The sequence below is a fragment of the Sceloporus undulatus genome, chromosome 2, assembly GCF_019175285.1.
Source record: "Sceloporus undulatus isolate JIND9_A2432 ecotype Alabama chromosome 2, SceUnd_v1.1, whole genome shotgun sequence".
NCBI lineage: Eukaryota > Metazoa > Chordata > Lepidosauria > Squamata > Phrynosomatidae > Sceloporus > Sceloporus undulatus.
This window is the reverse complement of record NC_056523.1, coordinates 146,293,120-146,309,363: the sequence shown is the minus strand read 5'-3', so window position 1 is coordinate 146,309,363 and position 16,244 is coordinate 146,293,120. Positions and strand designations below refer to the sequence as shown.

The 16,244-nt window shown below is 41.6% G+C and overlaps 1 protein-coding gene across 10 annotated transcripts in view; it reads left to right on the top strand.

Annotated features, from left to right (window-relative positions):
* TBC1D16 (TBC1 domain family member 16) overlaps window positions 1–16,244 on the top strand; it is a 75,226-nt gene that overhangs the window by 37,672 nt on the left and 21,310 nt on the right. Inside the window, exon 1 of one of the 10 annotated variants that reach the window (XM_042451905.1) lies at window positions 617–824. The exons of 7 other annotated variants lie outside the window; for them this stretch is intronic. The gene's annotated coding sequence lies outside the window, so the exon portion shown is untranslated. Of the gene's footprint in view, window positions 1–616; window positions 825–1,370; window positions 1,394–8,856; window positions 8,973–16,244 lie in introns of those variants that run through there. 2 more of the 10 variants (XM_042451906.1, XM_042451907.1) reach the window with 2 other exon arrangements.

The window sequence follows — 16,244 nt, the reverse complement described above, 5'->3', positions numbered from 1 at the left end:
CTGAAAGGAAGTGCTCTGCTGTGTTCCCAAAGCCAGGGTTGATGCCAACATGGTTTCTTGTTATTTCTGGCCAGTTATTTGCTAAGCCACATCGTGACTGAGGTTGTGTTGCTCTCCCCATTATCTCTTGGTGTCTTAATTTAAGAAGGTTAATAGGATTATTTGTACACACACACACACACACACACACACACACACACACACACAGAGTGTCTCCCAATTAATGATGCTCAGGAAAGAAAAAGGAATAAGAGGTCATCCATCTATCTACCCAGTAGATGGCACCCTTTTCTCAGCACAGCTGAGCACAGTCCTATGCAGAGCAGGCAGCTAAATCTAAATGGTGGGACTGGAAACTGTCCCAACCTTCAGAAAAATCAGTCTGAGGGGTCCAACAGGAGGCAGTGATGCTCCTTAGGAGAATATGCACTTTTCATGTTATCATCTGGAAAAGTGGGTGGACAGTGTGCGACACTGCTTGGCTGTTCTTGTGCTTTGGCGGATAGGGTTGGTGGCAGCCTTCCTTGCCTTCCTGTGCCCTTCAGTTTCCTTCAGAAAGGTTGCATGGACAGAGCAGCTTTTGGTGATTAAACAAATTGCTGAACCAAGGGCTTTCTGCAGGCTCTGAGTGGCCAACATATTCTTCTCTAGGGACCTGGCCTCTGACCTTCTGTCCACAGAGAGACAATGATTGAGAGAGCTGGAGTGTGTGCACGCCTTCAAATAGAGGACAATGCAGAATCCACTGGTTTCCTTTTCTCCCATAGGATACCATGAAAATGGGATAATAGATGTCCTAAACATGATGCCTTTAAGAGGGTGATGTATGTGCATTTTAATGAGAGTCCTTCCAGGGGGTCCAGATATTTGCATCCCATTGATTTGTGCAGAACAGAATTGAGTAGCTGCCTCAGAGTCCTATGCTGTTTTTGCTACATTTAAAAGGAAGCAAGTTTCTAGCCCTTAAGATGATGATCTTTTTGTGGGCTTAAAGACCAATAATATCCATTCATATGATATAAATGTCCCTGCACAGTAGTATTTCAGATTATACGTGGATCAGAGCAAGTGTGACACATATAAGAATGGTCATCTCTGCCACAAAATATCTTTAAGTACAAAATTAATATGCTGAGGTAAAGGGAACAGCTAATGCTATTGGTCTAACTGCTTACAGCATTAGAAGGAAGTTAGTTCAGTACTGCAGGACCTGGAAATGAATGCAAGATGTGTTCAAGATTTTTTTTTCTTGCTGAACTGTCAGATTCTACCTGCTCTGCTGAATACCCGACTATCCTCCTGTGGTCCCAAGATCTGCAAGAGTTCACAAGAAGGCATTACAAATACTCCAAACATGTACCTAGAAGAGTAGACATAGGCCTTCAGGAAAGTGGTACTATACAAAGTGACTTGAAGGACATGGGAAATGTTTGATAGTGTTAAGATATCTCACAGAATTGAGAAATGTTTTATATACTAATTACTGAATGCATGGATATGCGCATATTAGTTGTAACATTATTTGTAACAAACCTAACGGGTGCAAAGTGGGGGGAGAGATGGAGAAACCAGATTTGCCAAATCTGGAAAGGAAAGGGTATCATGATTGTGACATGGCAGGGTTTGGAAGACGGTATGCAGTGATACTTGGAGGTTAGTGAAAATAGTGACTGTGGTAGTAGAAATGTCAAATTCAGAGCAACAGAAGGAGAAAGAAATGAAATGGTAGTTTTTACCCTATTTATATTGATGGGAGCACAAACCCTTACTTCCCAGTTGATTGTGGCTACCTGGAATGTCACAATGGGCACAACTATCCTTTGCATTCTCCCAGCTTTTGATTACAAATTCAAAATAGGTGACTTGTCCTCAGATACAGTATATACAGTGATCTTTGCTGCTGCTGTGTGTAAAGCGTTTAAGGTAATGAAGTGGGGACCAGATATCTGGCTAAACCATTATTAGAAGTCCACAACAAAAAACAAACAAACAGAATTTAGAATGGAGAGCTGAAAAGCATGTTTTTATGTGGAATTGGGGGTGGGGGGGGTGACCTTTGGCCCGTCCACAACCTCTTTCTATCCAACTGGTTCGAGCTAAAGTTTCTAATATCCCTGGCTAAGTCTTATGGGAATTATAATTCAAGACATCTGGAGGGTATTGTGGGGCTGGAGGTTATTTGGCTGGAATGGGTTATTTGGCTGGAATGGTGATTTGGGAGTCAGGCAGATGTTTGCATGCACCTGGAGCTCCCTGGGAATATTTTGCTTTAATTCAGTCAGTGACACAGACAATCAGATACTGCCCACGCTTCTTGCTACATTCAGAGCTCTCTTACTCCAGATAGTTGTCAAGCTTCTTGCAGCCTTTCTAGAACAAAGTGGATTTTTTAGTGAAAGTACCAGAGTGATGCCACCGGGAAATGTAAAACATACCCTACATGTGTATGGGAACTTGGGAAGCCACTGTGGCTGAGCTTCTTTGTAACACAGCATGTAGCAAGCTTGTGTACTGTTTCTATATGTTAATATGCCAAGTGAATGGAGGTAATGGTGCCATGCTGTGGTACCAAAGCTCCTGGGAGTCAAGAGTGTAACAAAGTTTTTCTCTCTGCATCTGGAGGTGATGCAGATAACTGACTTATCAAATGTTGCATATAAAGAAATACCGGACTCATAGGCAAACAGGGATCCTTGGGTCTGTGTGCAAAACCTGGATGTAGAGTAAAAATGCTGATATGTCCAATAAGTACTAGGCTAAGAGACTATAAATCCCAACCAATAGACAAATGAGAAATAGGTTAAAATGACCAAACGCGTTTCGACACTAAGTCTTCTTCAGTGGTCAAAGGATGCTGGAAAGATAAATAGTAATTTCAGTGGTTTATCAAAGAATATATATATATATATATATATATATATATATATATATATGACGATATTGTAGATAAATCAATTGCAAGTATACCTGTTGTAACAGCACAGGAGGAATAACAATGGCCTGTTACAGACAGGCCAAAATAAAGCTGCTTCGAGTCACTTTGGAGGTATGGTATTTCAATGATGCATAACTCCTACAAGTCCAAAAAGCACACTAAAGCTGCACTCCAGTCCTTAGGACTGGAGCATGGCTTTGGTGCGGGTTTTGGACTCTTAGGACGCATGCATCATTGAAATACCATACCTCCAAAGTGACTCGAAGCAGCTTTATTTTGGCCTGTCTGTAACAGGCCAATGTGTGTAGGCACATCCAGTAGAGTGGTATAAGGTTCCCCACTTTTAACAACTAATTGAGACTTATTCTGCTGTGGCACATCCAGGTTACAGTAAGTAAGGTCATATCTATAATATCCCCTTTAAAAATTCCCTTTACTAAAATTCAGAAATTGCTTATATATATTTTCTTGATATGTACCTTTTTTTTGGTTTATATTGGACAACTAATTACTTACCTTTACCGGATGTTTGGTTATTTTAACCTATTTCTCATTTGTAATGGGCTTGTACTGTTATCCCTCCCATTTGTATCTATGGAATTGTTGAATACTCTACCTTACCTTCATTTTGTATGTCAAACATTTCCTTTCACTTTGTCTATTGGTTGGGATTTATAGGTGGGTTACAGATAGCCCGTTTGGGGCGGCCTGCATCCGCCCCTTTCTCTGGTGTATCGGGGCCTCAGCTGCCAGACTGGCAGCCTCCAAGGCCCCGATCCGCCACTTTGCAGGCAGTGGGGAAGCGGCTTCAAGCTCCAAGGATACCCCGTGGCAGCTGGGAGGAGGAGAAAGGGGCCGCTTGGCCCCTTTCTCCCTTGTGTCGCTGGGCGCAGCTGTCTGAAAGCTGCACCCAGCGACGCAAAGCAGGAAGGAGCTCCGAAATGGAGCTCCTTCCGGGGTTGCGCAAAGGGTGCACTATGTGCCGCGGCGCGGCCTCAATACGTCACAACCGAGTCGCCTCGTTTGGAGGCGGGGCGGCCGTGACATATTGATGGCAGCAGCCGTGTGGAACGGCCGTCGCCATTTTGTGCGCACGGAGCGCGTACTAGGGTTAGGGGTGTGTGGAAGCACCGCCCCTTCCTAGCCCTAGTACGCGCTCTGCGCGTACTTTAATGGCGGTCTGTAACCCGCCATAGTCTCTTAGCCTAGTACTTATTGGATATATCACATTTTTACTCTACATCTGAGTTCTGCACACAGACCCAAGGATCCCTGTTTGCCTATTAGTTTGGCAATAGTTTTAACCCACCCCTTTTACATATAACCCATTCTTTTATTCTGCTCTTAATAAAATTGAGCTATACTTTGATGCATTTTTTCCCCTAGACTTCTCTGTTCTGCCAGACTCTGTTAAGGTTTAGGGGAACACCTCTGTGTTTTTGTTGGCATATAAAGAAATACCTACATTGAATCAAGGATGATTTTAAAAGAAGAGGAGGAGTTGTAGGTAATGCAAGCAAATATTGTTGACACCACATACACTGCTAAATGCTGTGCAACATTGCAGCCGATAGTCTGCTCTTCTAACAAGGTGCATTTTTGTTCCTTCCATCTCTATATGTGATATAATTTATGAACGATCACTGTTGTTGCATCTATTGAAGAATTAAGCTGATAATGATGCTAATCTCATTCCATCAAGGCTGTATCTGGCACATGGGGTAGCGGGGACAGCCATTCATGTCTTCAGCATTAGAACAGCAATAGCAAAAACATGTTGCCACTTAAGTTATACTAACATTAGTATGTTCAGGACAAAGTCTTCATGATCTAGTCCTGTGCATCCCTTTTCTGTGCTTCAGCAGCCCCTCTGAGGGGAAGACAATCTCTTCTTCTTCTTCGGGTAGATATGTGTGTACAGTACTGGAATGTGGCAATGTTCCCCTTAGTTCTGTTTCTTTATCTTCTGTCTTGGGGTTTTTGTTTTTGTTTTGTATCACATGGCCTGATGAAGCGTTTTGGAGAACACGAAATCTTATACTCCTTCTTGTGACATTTGTGTTGTGTCTTAATAAAGGAGGGGTGAATAGTTGCAACAGGTCTGGGGGGGCACTTTTATGTCCTGAGATGCCCTGGGGCCTCATGAACTAATAAAAAAATCAAATGGGAAAAAATCAAATTGGCCCCATTGGTTTTGGGGTTGGTGGGTGGGTTTTTGTTTGTTTTTTAAATGTTAAACAGTACAGGGAGGTCTTGCAGCCTACTGAAAAAGCAAATTGTTGTGAATAGTAATTCACTCTTTTTTGGGGTCAGAGGTAAGATTGGTCCAGGGAGGTGTTGAGGGCGACTAAAACATCCTTTGGGGGACAAATGCAATACCAGAGAGGGGTTTTGCTCAGTCCTATAATAAAGACATTGCCCAATTGTGATGTAGTGGATTTATTTATTTTTTTACTTTAGAAAATGGGATATAAAATATAGAAGGGAAGAGCTTGGGGTAACTGACTATGAGAATGCAATCCCAGCTTTGTTGGAAGAGAAGACAAGAGAAGCTCCTTTCTTCCCAGTAGAACACATCCCATCCTTCTCAGTGCTACTCCTGTTGGTTACGAAAATGTAGTAACAGGGGGTCCCTCTCCTTCCACATAGTGGAGATGGAGATAGAGAACAACAGAGGAGAGCAGGAAGGGATGCTGAATGAATCATAAGGCAGAAGGACAGGCAGGTAGACAGGAGAGGTGTCACCATCCACAACTAAAATGTTTCCACCAAGCTAGGTGAAACAGTACCACTTCATACCCCAAACAGGTGTGCTGTGGTTTTGATGAAAGTTCAAAAATCCTGGAACAAGATGTAGGTAGGTAAACACAGGGTGCCATAATATTGGAAAATATCTCCTGTGTTATCAGGAATCAGTGGAGTGAACAAACAGTATTTATACCACAGAAAAAGGGATATTGTGTATGGAAATACCCTTTTCTTCTATACGGTGTATGATTTCCCAGTGTGTTCTCTTTGATCCTCATAATCTTGCACTCTTCCTCTCATTAGCATCTTTTATTACTTTTTCTCTTGTGTCAGTAAGCACTGGCAACATTTTTCCCCACTTGATACAACACCTAGTTATTTTTGTAATGGCTACAACAATAACAACTGAAGTGATTACACTTATTTTTGTTTCCTTGATCCTAGCATCAATCTGGCCTTGTAAAAGAACTGGCAAAAGTTATTAACCAACAACAATATTTACTGTCTGTTTGCCTTTGCATACCCGGCTAGCTCTTTTTGGCTCTTCATACTCAGAAAATATTCCCTTCCTGGTCACCTCGAGGGGCAATTCCTGCCCCAGCATTAATACTGGCATTCATTCCAAACATGTTCTCCTGTGCTATTTTAAGATTAACCAGTCACTTATAACTACTTTCACTGTGCATTATCAGCCATATTTAATCAAATAAATGCATTCTTTTCCTATACACATACTTCCTATAGAGACAATGTGTGTGTTTGTGCACACGTGTGCACGCCTGCCTGTGTCTTTACTTTGCTAGTCTATTTATGTCTCCCTCATGAATTTTGTGTGGGTTTTTTTTTAGGCAAAGTATGTTCAGAGGTGGTTTTGCCTAGTCTTTTGAAATATACCCTACAGTGCCTGTTATTTGTTGGCAGTCTCCCATCCAAGTACTAACCAGAACAGATCCTGCTTCAATTCAAAGATCAAACTGGTTCTGATGCCTTTAGAGCCTTTAGGCCTCTAAAGTAGATGCAGTATATTATATATTCTTTTGTTAAAAGGGGAGTTTATTTTCCACTTGCACTGCATGAAGTGAAAACTGCCTGGCTTGGTTCCCTAATCTCAGCTGCCCTTGAAAAAAGCAGCCAGTAACCTTCATCTTAGCTCCCCCAGCTTTCACTCCCTCTCTAGTTGTGGAATGCTGTGCTGCTATACTTTTAGAGGATTTAAACAGTGGGGCCAATCTCTTTGGGTGGTTTTGGTGCTGGAGAGTCTTGGCAGAATAGAAATTGTTGGCTGGCATGGTCTGTTCTTTAATCTGCCAGGCAAAGGACCCTCTGAGAATCACCATTCACTACTAAATGCCAAAAGTCCAAGAACAAAACAGATCTTCAGGGGTTTCCAGTGACTTGGGTTTTGACGACTTGATTGTAATTAGCATAATGAGCTTTGACTTTTATTTTTGCATGGATGGGTGGTGAGGAGGGCAACAGGGAAAGCACAGCAAAACTACCCATTGATTCTTTTTTTAAAAGAAAAATAAAATAAAATAAACACAACTAAGAAAGCACTCCTTTTCCAGACTGGACCAGCTGGAAGGTAAACATTTGTCTTCATGCTGTGCTAAGAAATCACATTTTCCATCTCTAGGATTTGAGAAGGTGGTGGGAGAGTGTTACATTTCAATTGATTTATTAACAAACTGAAGCCCGGGCATAAAGGACACCCTCCCCTTCTGTATAGAATGTAAAGAGTATCATTTGGCTTTTGCAATACTTGCCTTGTTCTGAAAGGAAGGTCAGGTTCATGTCCACGCCTGCCTCTCAATGGTTAGCTGTGTTAAGCTGCTCAGAGGTGTGTGAGTGTGTTTATTCATAAGTGTCAGAGGACCAGCCCTGTCACCACTAAGCAACTGTAACAACAAAAATGTTGAGGAAAATCCTTTCCTCGGATATACCCAAGCACGCCTCACCTGCTTAGCAAGTACGTGTTTAAAAAACTGGTGAGTGAGTACACACATATGTACGCACACACTCATTTTGCATAAAGCAGATTAAAGCATATGGATTATATCCCAGCAAACCCCTAACAGCTTTTTTGCATCCCTGTTCAGCAGTAAGCTGTTTATCCTCTTTGTATCTGTTATAGTAGCTAGCAAACCTTTTCAGTGGTGTAAGTTAGTAAATCTTTTTAGTAGGTCTTAGCATGGCCATATTTCAGTACCAGAAGACTTGAAAGCATGTAAATACTAAGCACTGTTACTGCATAACATCAAATGTATATAGTGCAGCATAAGTGATGTAGGCTATGGAAATTTGCATGCATTTCATATTTTAATGCAATGTGTGACAGATTCTAGAATGAAATATAAGCCTGGTCTATTTTTTTTTCTTCCCAAGAGTCACACTGAAAGATTATGTTGCCCTTAACATGGAGTTGCAAACAATGGCCTTAATGTTATTGTTAGTCCTGCGTAGATCAAAGCCATTGAATCAATTGGATTTACCTATGTGTTGACTCACCATTCAACAACTGATTCAGTGGGTCAACTGGGATAACCAACAGGATTCTAGCCACTGTGTGTTTCTGTAGATGTGTTACCGAGTTTGGTTTTATATAAATTTTGGGTGCCAAGCGATCAGAAACCATGATCCCTGACAGACCCCATCGCAAGCCGCCATTACCCTAAAAGCGAGCTGACCACGTAGCCAGCCTGCCTTGCTGGACTTGGTCATAGAAAAAGGTAGATTTAAACCTTAAGAAACCAGTTCTGGGAGCTGCCCTACAAGTTTCGCAGGTAGCCCAAAGAGAAGAGGACAAAGAAGTAGCCTCTTTCCCAATGAGCAAGTGATTGTATTAACAACTCTGCCATTCAGATATTTGCCTTCCCCTGAAAGGTGTCAGACCTCTCCTTTGTATATCCATTGTGTAAGTTTCAGCTTAGACAAAAGATAGCCATCAAGACCTTTGTTCATCAGATAGCAATAGCCTGAGGATATGTTTCGCAGTATAAATAGGACATAGATTTCTGCCCTCATTGGGCTTGTTGAGCTGAAGTTCCAAACCTCAAAACCTTGCTTGCTGAGCTGCTGCTCCAGGCTTGAGTTCTCTGAGCCTTGGGCTCCGCTGAAATCACTTCAGCTAAGCCAATGCTCACTGTCTCTCCCAGGCCTCTAAGTTAGCTTTGCCTGCTGGAACTCAGCTCCTAGCCACCACGGTCGCCGCTTGCTTTCCCCGTCCTCCGCGGCCGTGTTTCACCATCCCCCATCACTCACATCCGTCTCTTTGGAGAAGACTCCTAAGGTAAATATTCCAACGGTGCCTCTATCCTTTCTCCTTTACCCCCAACCTCTCCCCCTCCCTTGCTTTAGCATTGAATGTGTGTGTGCGTGTATGATCCTTTGTGTTGTGTGGCTTTAATAAATGTTTATATTTTTATTGCAACTCATTGGCATTGGAGTCTCTGTTTCTTGGGGTTGGACTAGATGACCTCTGGTATACACATAGGGACATGATCCGCTGCGTGAGTTGTTAGGATACGTCTCTCATAAATTTGAGCTAATTAAATTCCCCTAATTTGATCCTTCCTAACAGATAGAATTCTAAAATGCTCAGTCTTGTGTCCAGGCATCCAATACAGCCATTCACTTGCTCCACAAAACCTGACTCCTGTTTGCTGTGTGTGTTCATGCCTGCATGCACATGGACACTTGTGCACACACAATTCCAGGTCTGCAGACAGAGGAGCAAAGGTTTGACACAAAGCCCTCTCAGGCAGCACCTGAGAATAAAAAATGCTGCTGCTGTCACATCAATGTGAGGGCTTTTGTTTTCTAACACTCCACCTCTGCCCAATTTGATTAGTAGATTTCAGGGCAGCCAAAATATAAACATTCTTGGCTTTGAACACATATATTAATTGATAGAATTCCTGACACATATAAACTTTGTTGAATTTGCTTTCCAGGGTTATATAGAAATTACATGTAAGCATTTTTATGTTTTATATTTTATTGCTTTTTCTCTCTTTCTTTGTGCATAGCTAGGCAAATTTGTCCTTAGCAGGAGTGTTCCTAATTTAGTCCCTAGCGACCTCTGTAGCCATGATTGGCAGGCTGCTGTCAAGGTGGAACTTATGCCTTGATGGTGGGAAGGAGCAGAACAAATGCCAGAGGACAGCTCCAGTTCCCCTGGGGAACTGGGCTAAAAAGGTGAAAGAAATGCAATTACAGGATGTTTTCTAGCAGAGAAAGTTAATTAGCTACTTAAAGAGTGTTTAGTGCTATTTGCTAGGGGGAAATGGACACATAGTGAAGGGGTCCTTCCATTGGTATGGCGGGGAGGAGGGCAGAATCTATTTTGGCTTCTAGCATCTTCCTCTGTAATGTTTCTAGAATTCCTCTCCATTCCAAGAATGTGGTGTATTGGGAAACTTCACTAGTTTCCGTTCTGTTTCCAGGCCCAATTTAAAGTGCTGATTTTGACCTATTGTTGTTAATTGTAGCATGCTTTCAAGTCATTTCTGACTTGGTGACCTAAGACATGGAGATTTTTTTTTTGGCAAGTTTCTTTGGGGGGGGGGCTGCCATTGCCATTCTCTGAGGCTGAGAGAGTATCCCTTGCCCAAGGTCACCCAGTGGGTTTACATGGCTGAGCCGAGATTTGAACCCTGGTCTCCAGAATCCTAGACCAACACTGAAACCACTACACCATACTGGCTCTCTGATTTTGACTTGCAAAGTGCTAAATAGTTTGTGACTAGAATCTCTGAAGGACAACATACTTTCATATAAACTTGCTTGTACCTCACCATTATAATTGGAAGCCCAATATGTCCCACCACAGAGAAAAAGTAGATTGAGAGTATTCAGGCCACAGGGCTTTTTTGCTAGTAGCGCTATGATGTGGAATTTGTTTCTGAGGGAAGCAAGACTGGCTGCTTTTTTGTTTATCTTTAGTTGGGCAGTAGAGACAGTTTGATTCCATCAGGCTTTTAATGTTTCAAGTTGAGATTTTGGGTTTTTGAACCACTCTTAATTCTTGCATGTAAACTTCATCATATGATGTGTTTTGTTTGTTTGTTTGTTTCTTACTTTGGGCATATTTTGTATTTTTATTGTAGCTCACCCTGAATGTTTTTAGATAGAACTGTGTAGGTGTCAGCTTCAGAGGATGGCAATGGCAAATCTCCTCTGAAGAAACTCGCCAAAAAACCCCTCCAATAGCTTATCTTTAGGATTGCAGTAAGTCAGAAATAACTTGAAGGTTAAGTCTTTTCTTTGATGTTGAACAATTGGTCAGGAAGCTGTGCTTCCATCACAGACATTTTTCAGACTGCTGATTCTACAAGGTTTGGGGCTTTAACACTCCACTAACCACAGCACAGTACATTAAAACAAAGCAACAAAGCATAGCGGTCCAGTCCAGATTATAAACATTTTTATTCTGTTCTCTCTTAAATCAGGGGAATAAATGGTGTGATTTGGGCCTTTCAGGGCCTAAACATGGATATGGTGCTTTAAGGTTCAGGCTTGTGGCTTCACGTGGCTGATCAGCAGATCAGCACAGACAGAGAGGAAAGGAGCAGTGATGTGGATGCTTTGATGGCCTTATCATTTCATGTGACTGCTAATAGAAGATGCCTTGAGGCAAGAGAACACAGAAGGAGTCCCCTGGAATTAGCTTACTGTTGCAAAGGGGGCATGATACACCACATTCAGTTCCTCCTGCCTTAATAAAGAGATTTGCTATTGGCTTCATTTCAAGAAAGGTTTTGCTAGTTTCAGTTTTAAAATTAATGTTTGTCATAGTTGCATTTATGCTCCAGATATGAAAAACAGGGAGAGAAGGATTTTGTTATTTGTATTCAAATGACACAAAAATATACCCTTACACGGTGTACACCATAGAACAGCACTAGGTTTTTATGTATAGGACCACGTGTTAGGTCCATTTTCATAGATATGATGTTACATGGTATGGCAGTACTTCAGTGCTTTATAAGAGATCCTTTGAAGAATGTTCAGAAACTTCAGCTCATCCAAAGAGCTGCAGCCAGGCTGTTAACTGGGGCAGGTTATAGAGACCACACAATGCCTCTGTTGAAACAACTCCACTGGCTGCCAGTTTGTTTTCAAGCACAATTCAAAGTGCTGGTTATGACCTATAAAGCCCTATATGGCCCAGGCCCAGGCTGTTTGGCAGTCTGTATCTCCCTGTATGAACTGTTCTGGGCTCTAAGATCCTCTGGAGAGGCCCTTCTCTCAGTCACACCCCCATCTAAAGCATAGTTGGTAGGGATACAAGAGAAGGCCTTTTCGGTGGCTGCCCCTGGACTCTGGAATTCCCTTCCCAGGAAGCCCAGAATGGACCCCTCTTCATTGTCCTTTTGCCAGCAGGCTGACCTTTTTGTTTAGACAGGTGTTTAAAATGGAAAGTCCGGGTGGTGGTGTATTGTTTTAAGGTATATGGTTTTTAAAATTATTTTATCTTTTTAAAATTTATTCTAGTTTTAAAAGATTGATCATTTTAATATTGGAATAATTTAATACCAGTTTAATTGTCAGTTTTGTAGGTTTTTAATGGTTTGGTGTTATTTAGACTGTCAGCTTTTTTGGGTCCCAGTCTTGGAAGGAAAGCAGGATAGAAATAAACAGATGATGATGATGATCAGCAGGGGAGATCATTGCCATTCACATAGATATGGGCAATGGCTCCAATCCTGAATGGTTCAATGTAGCATAGTAGTTTTGCATGTAGACCTATGCTAGGATGAGCCAAATACCACCATCCAGTCTTTACCATACAGCCTCTGAAGCATCACCCAGGATATTCCCGTAGCCAGACGCAAAATGTCAGCCCCTGCACAGAAATCCATCAAGGTCCTCCAGAGATGATTTTTGCTGCTGTAATCATTTAACATCCAGTTATAGGGGCTTGGCCAGATGCTTCTCTGATCCTGCCCACATTCAATGAAGCCTGAAAGGGCCATGTGGGTCTTCAGAGGGTGAAGAGTAAGCTGAGGTGGGGGTGAGCATGTAGAGGAAAGCAGGAAACACCAACCTCTGCAGTGCCCAGAAAAGTACATGCTCAAGTATAAGAGAAACACATACCTGCCTATACTACTAAAAGGATCATAGAATCATAGAGTGGGAAGACCACAAGAACCATCCAGTGCAACCCCATGCCATGCAGGAACTCACAATCAAACCATCCCCAACAGATGGCCATCCAGCCTCTGTTTAAAGACCTCCAAAGAAGGAGACTCCACCACTCTCTGAGGGAGTGTGTTCCACTGACAAACAGCTCTTACTGTCAAGAAGTTCCTCCTAATGTCGAGGCGGAATCTCTTTTCCTGTAGCTTGCATCCGCTGTTCCGGGTCCTATTCTCCGGAGCAGCAGAAAACAAGCTTTCTCCATCCTCAATATGACATCCCTTGAAATATTTAAACAAGGCTATCATATCACCTCTTAACCTTCTCTTCTCCAGGCTAAACATCTCCAGCTCCCTAAGTCGTTCCTTGTAGGGCATGGTCTCCAGACCCTTGACCATTTTAGCTGCCCTCCTCTGGACATGCTCCAGCTTTGCAACATCCTTTTTGAACTGTGGTGCCCAGAACTGGACACAATATTCCAAGACGCCAGCCAATGTGTGCCAGTGCCTCAGTGGTACACTCAGTGATCTTCCCTGCCTTGTACATCTTCCACTACTAGGATGCACTATGGAATCTATGGTTCCTCTCTCTACAGTGTCTCTTTCTAACATGGTTTTCCTTAACTATATCTTCAACTGTATTTCTCTTTGTTCTTTGCTTTTCGGGCTTGATGCTCAGGAATAGCTTTGGAAGGACAGGTTGACCCCAAAGGGTTCTGTGGACTATGGAATGCTATTTGTTCTAGCAGAACAAATAGGCAGAATATGTGAGGACTGTGTACGCTTCTTATAATGAGTTACCAGCTGCAGAAGAGCATCACGACCTGTGCTTGGAATTGCTATCAATAAACTAAAAACAGTTTTCATGGTCAACGGAGGAGTGACATAAGAATGCCCCCTAGAATATCTGGTTGGGTGCAAATGTAGCACTCTGTAGTCAGTCTTCACTCTGTGTTTGTAATTGTATCCTGCACTGTTTTTCTGACTGAGTGTAGTCAAATTAGCAAGCTGTTTTTATGTGATGGAAGCACTACACACGGTGTAAGAATTGCTAAAACTGTTAGGAAACCATCCTTTGAAGATACTCCAAAAGTCAACAAGTACCTCCAGAGGAAATATCAAAAACTGATTATAGCTTTCATCTATATAGGTTAAAAAAGCTTCAGATTTTTTACTACCCCCCCCCCAACATTCTACATTTATTTATTGCAAGGGTGAGGTGTTCCTAATATACAGTGGTGCTGTGGTTCTTATTAAGTCATCTCCTTCACATAATGCACATTAATCAGGTGAGTGAATGCGAGTGTGGAGGATTCACATAGAAATACCAAAAGAAAAAAAAAGGGGTGTGGGAGAAATAAATTTCTGCACTTTCTATCATTTGTTAAAATTCATAAATAATACTGTAAATCCCTCTGTGTACATTACAGTTATAACATGGGGGAAACGGCACCAAAAACTGGCAGTACCTATAATTCCTTTCTTAAGTCACTCCTTTTTTTATAGTAAATATACCTTTTAACTGTTTCAGCACTGGGAAGTCAAATGCTTCTAAAGATTAAAAGAGATATTCAAGGGACTCATTGTTAATCCAAAGACTGAAGCTCAAATTGAACAACAGTTACAAGAAGTGTATGCTAATTGCTATTAAATAATTCATTTTCTCTCACAACCAATGGTTAGAACCTAGATAAGAAGATAATTAGTCCAATTTGAAATTATATACAATACAAACTCGAAAGAAACACCTTCATAAATTTATAAAATTACAACAGTAGAAACCAGTAATGAGAGGAACAGGATCTAGGTCATTCTGTAGGATCAAACCAAAAGGAATCAGTTTTGGAGGGAAAAAACCTTTCAGGTAAATAGTTGGAAAAACATTAGAAAGTACACTGAAGTTAGTACAGTACACTGGCAGTATGTAATCTCACAAAATGTGCGTCCATGTGAGTGCAGTCCAATTTGTAGGAGGGAATGTGATAACAAAAGCACGTTTCTCCTATACTTCATAGGAATGAGAAGAGTTAAAGTACAGTCTCCCCTATGTTTTCACAGGGATCCACTCCAGACCCCCCTGCAAAAATGGAAATCCGTCAATATTGAAGTCCCATTGGGCAGCACACACTGCAGGCACGCACAGGTGCACGCCCCATTTTAAGTCCCTCCATTTGCTCCTCGAAAGCAAGTAAGCGAGGGGTGTGGATTTGAAGTCCACACAAATGGAGGGACGACTGTATTTCTGTTTCAAAACGTGTGACATATCTAGTAAGATCACAAAGCAAATGATAGATGCCACACCCAATCTTGGACTCCTGTCTGTTTCTGAAGGACATAATGAAAATTTATTCAAGAAAGACTCACCTTTTGGAGCTAATACCATGTTTAGAAGTTACAACAAACTACAACCCAAATCAAGATCTCTAGACAAAAAAATAAAAACAAGGACTAATGGACTCCAATTTTTAAAAAGTAAATAAGTAACAAAAGTAGTTGTGTTGGTCTTTAAAGATAAACAGAATGCATAGTTGGGTAATATTCATTTTGAGGACCAGCAACAAAAGTGAAACAGAAGAGCCTTTCAACTTTCTCAGAATTCCTGTTCAGGATAGGTGGTACAAAATCCCCATCCTCTATTTTTTTGTTTTAAATCACCTAGCCTGGTGCAGAGTTCTGTTTAGGCCCAAGTCATTTCCCAACTGTACATTCTCTTCTTAAAAGTTAACTAAACAAGTGCCTGATGGTATTTAGAGACAGAAATATACAGAATGAGATGTTTAAGATGCCACCTTCTGTACATGCTGATTCATACATATCAAGTTTGGTGATAGTTGCATTTCTTCATATTTAATTTGTTTTGTTTATAAAAGTTCATTAAAGTGGGAAGGGAAGCAACATATATCTCCAGAGAGTCCATGGCCAGCAAAGAAAACTTTTCAGCGATTCATCAGCAGCTCAGAATATGGAATCTTTGTACCGGTCTGAGAAAATGAGCTTCATTGTTGTGGCACTGCAGAAACAACCTTTTATGTGTGTTAGTTACTACTTACCCTTGAAAATGTTCTTTTTAATGGTGCTTTTGTTTTGGAAGAAGAAGGTTATCTGGATAATTGGGCCGTGTCCTTGAAAGACATTTCAGGAATTCCCCCCTTCCAATTTACATTTGTTCCCTGTTAGGCCACAGCAGGCTCTCTACAGGAACAAAGTAGTTTGGGGTTTTGATTCCTACACAGTAGTTGCTTTTTAGCAATTTTCCAGGGCTTTCTGAAGAACTGCCCCAAGCAGTGTCTTCTCTTTCCCATACCTGCATCTTTTGACTCTTCTGACCAAGGTGGTCTACCATCTGTTCTATAAATTACCTAACAAATCAGGATGGCAGGTACAGTTTTGCTTGTTTGGAGCAAATTACATCTCCTCACATT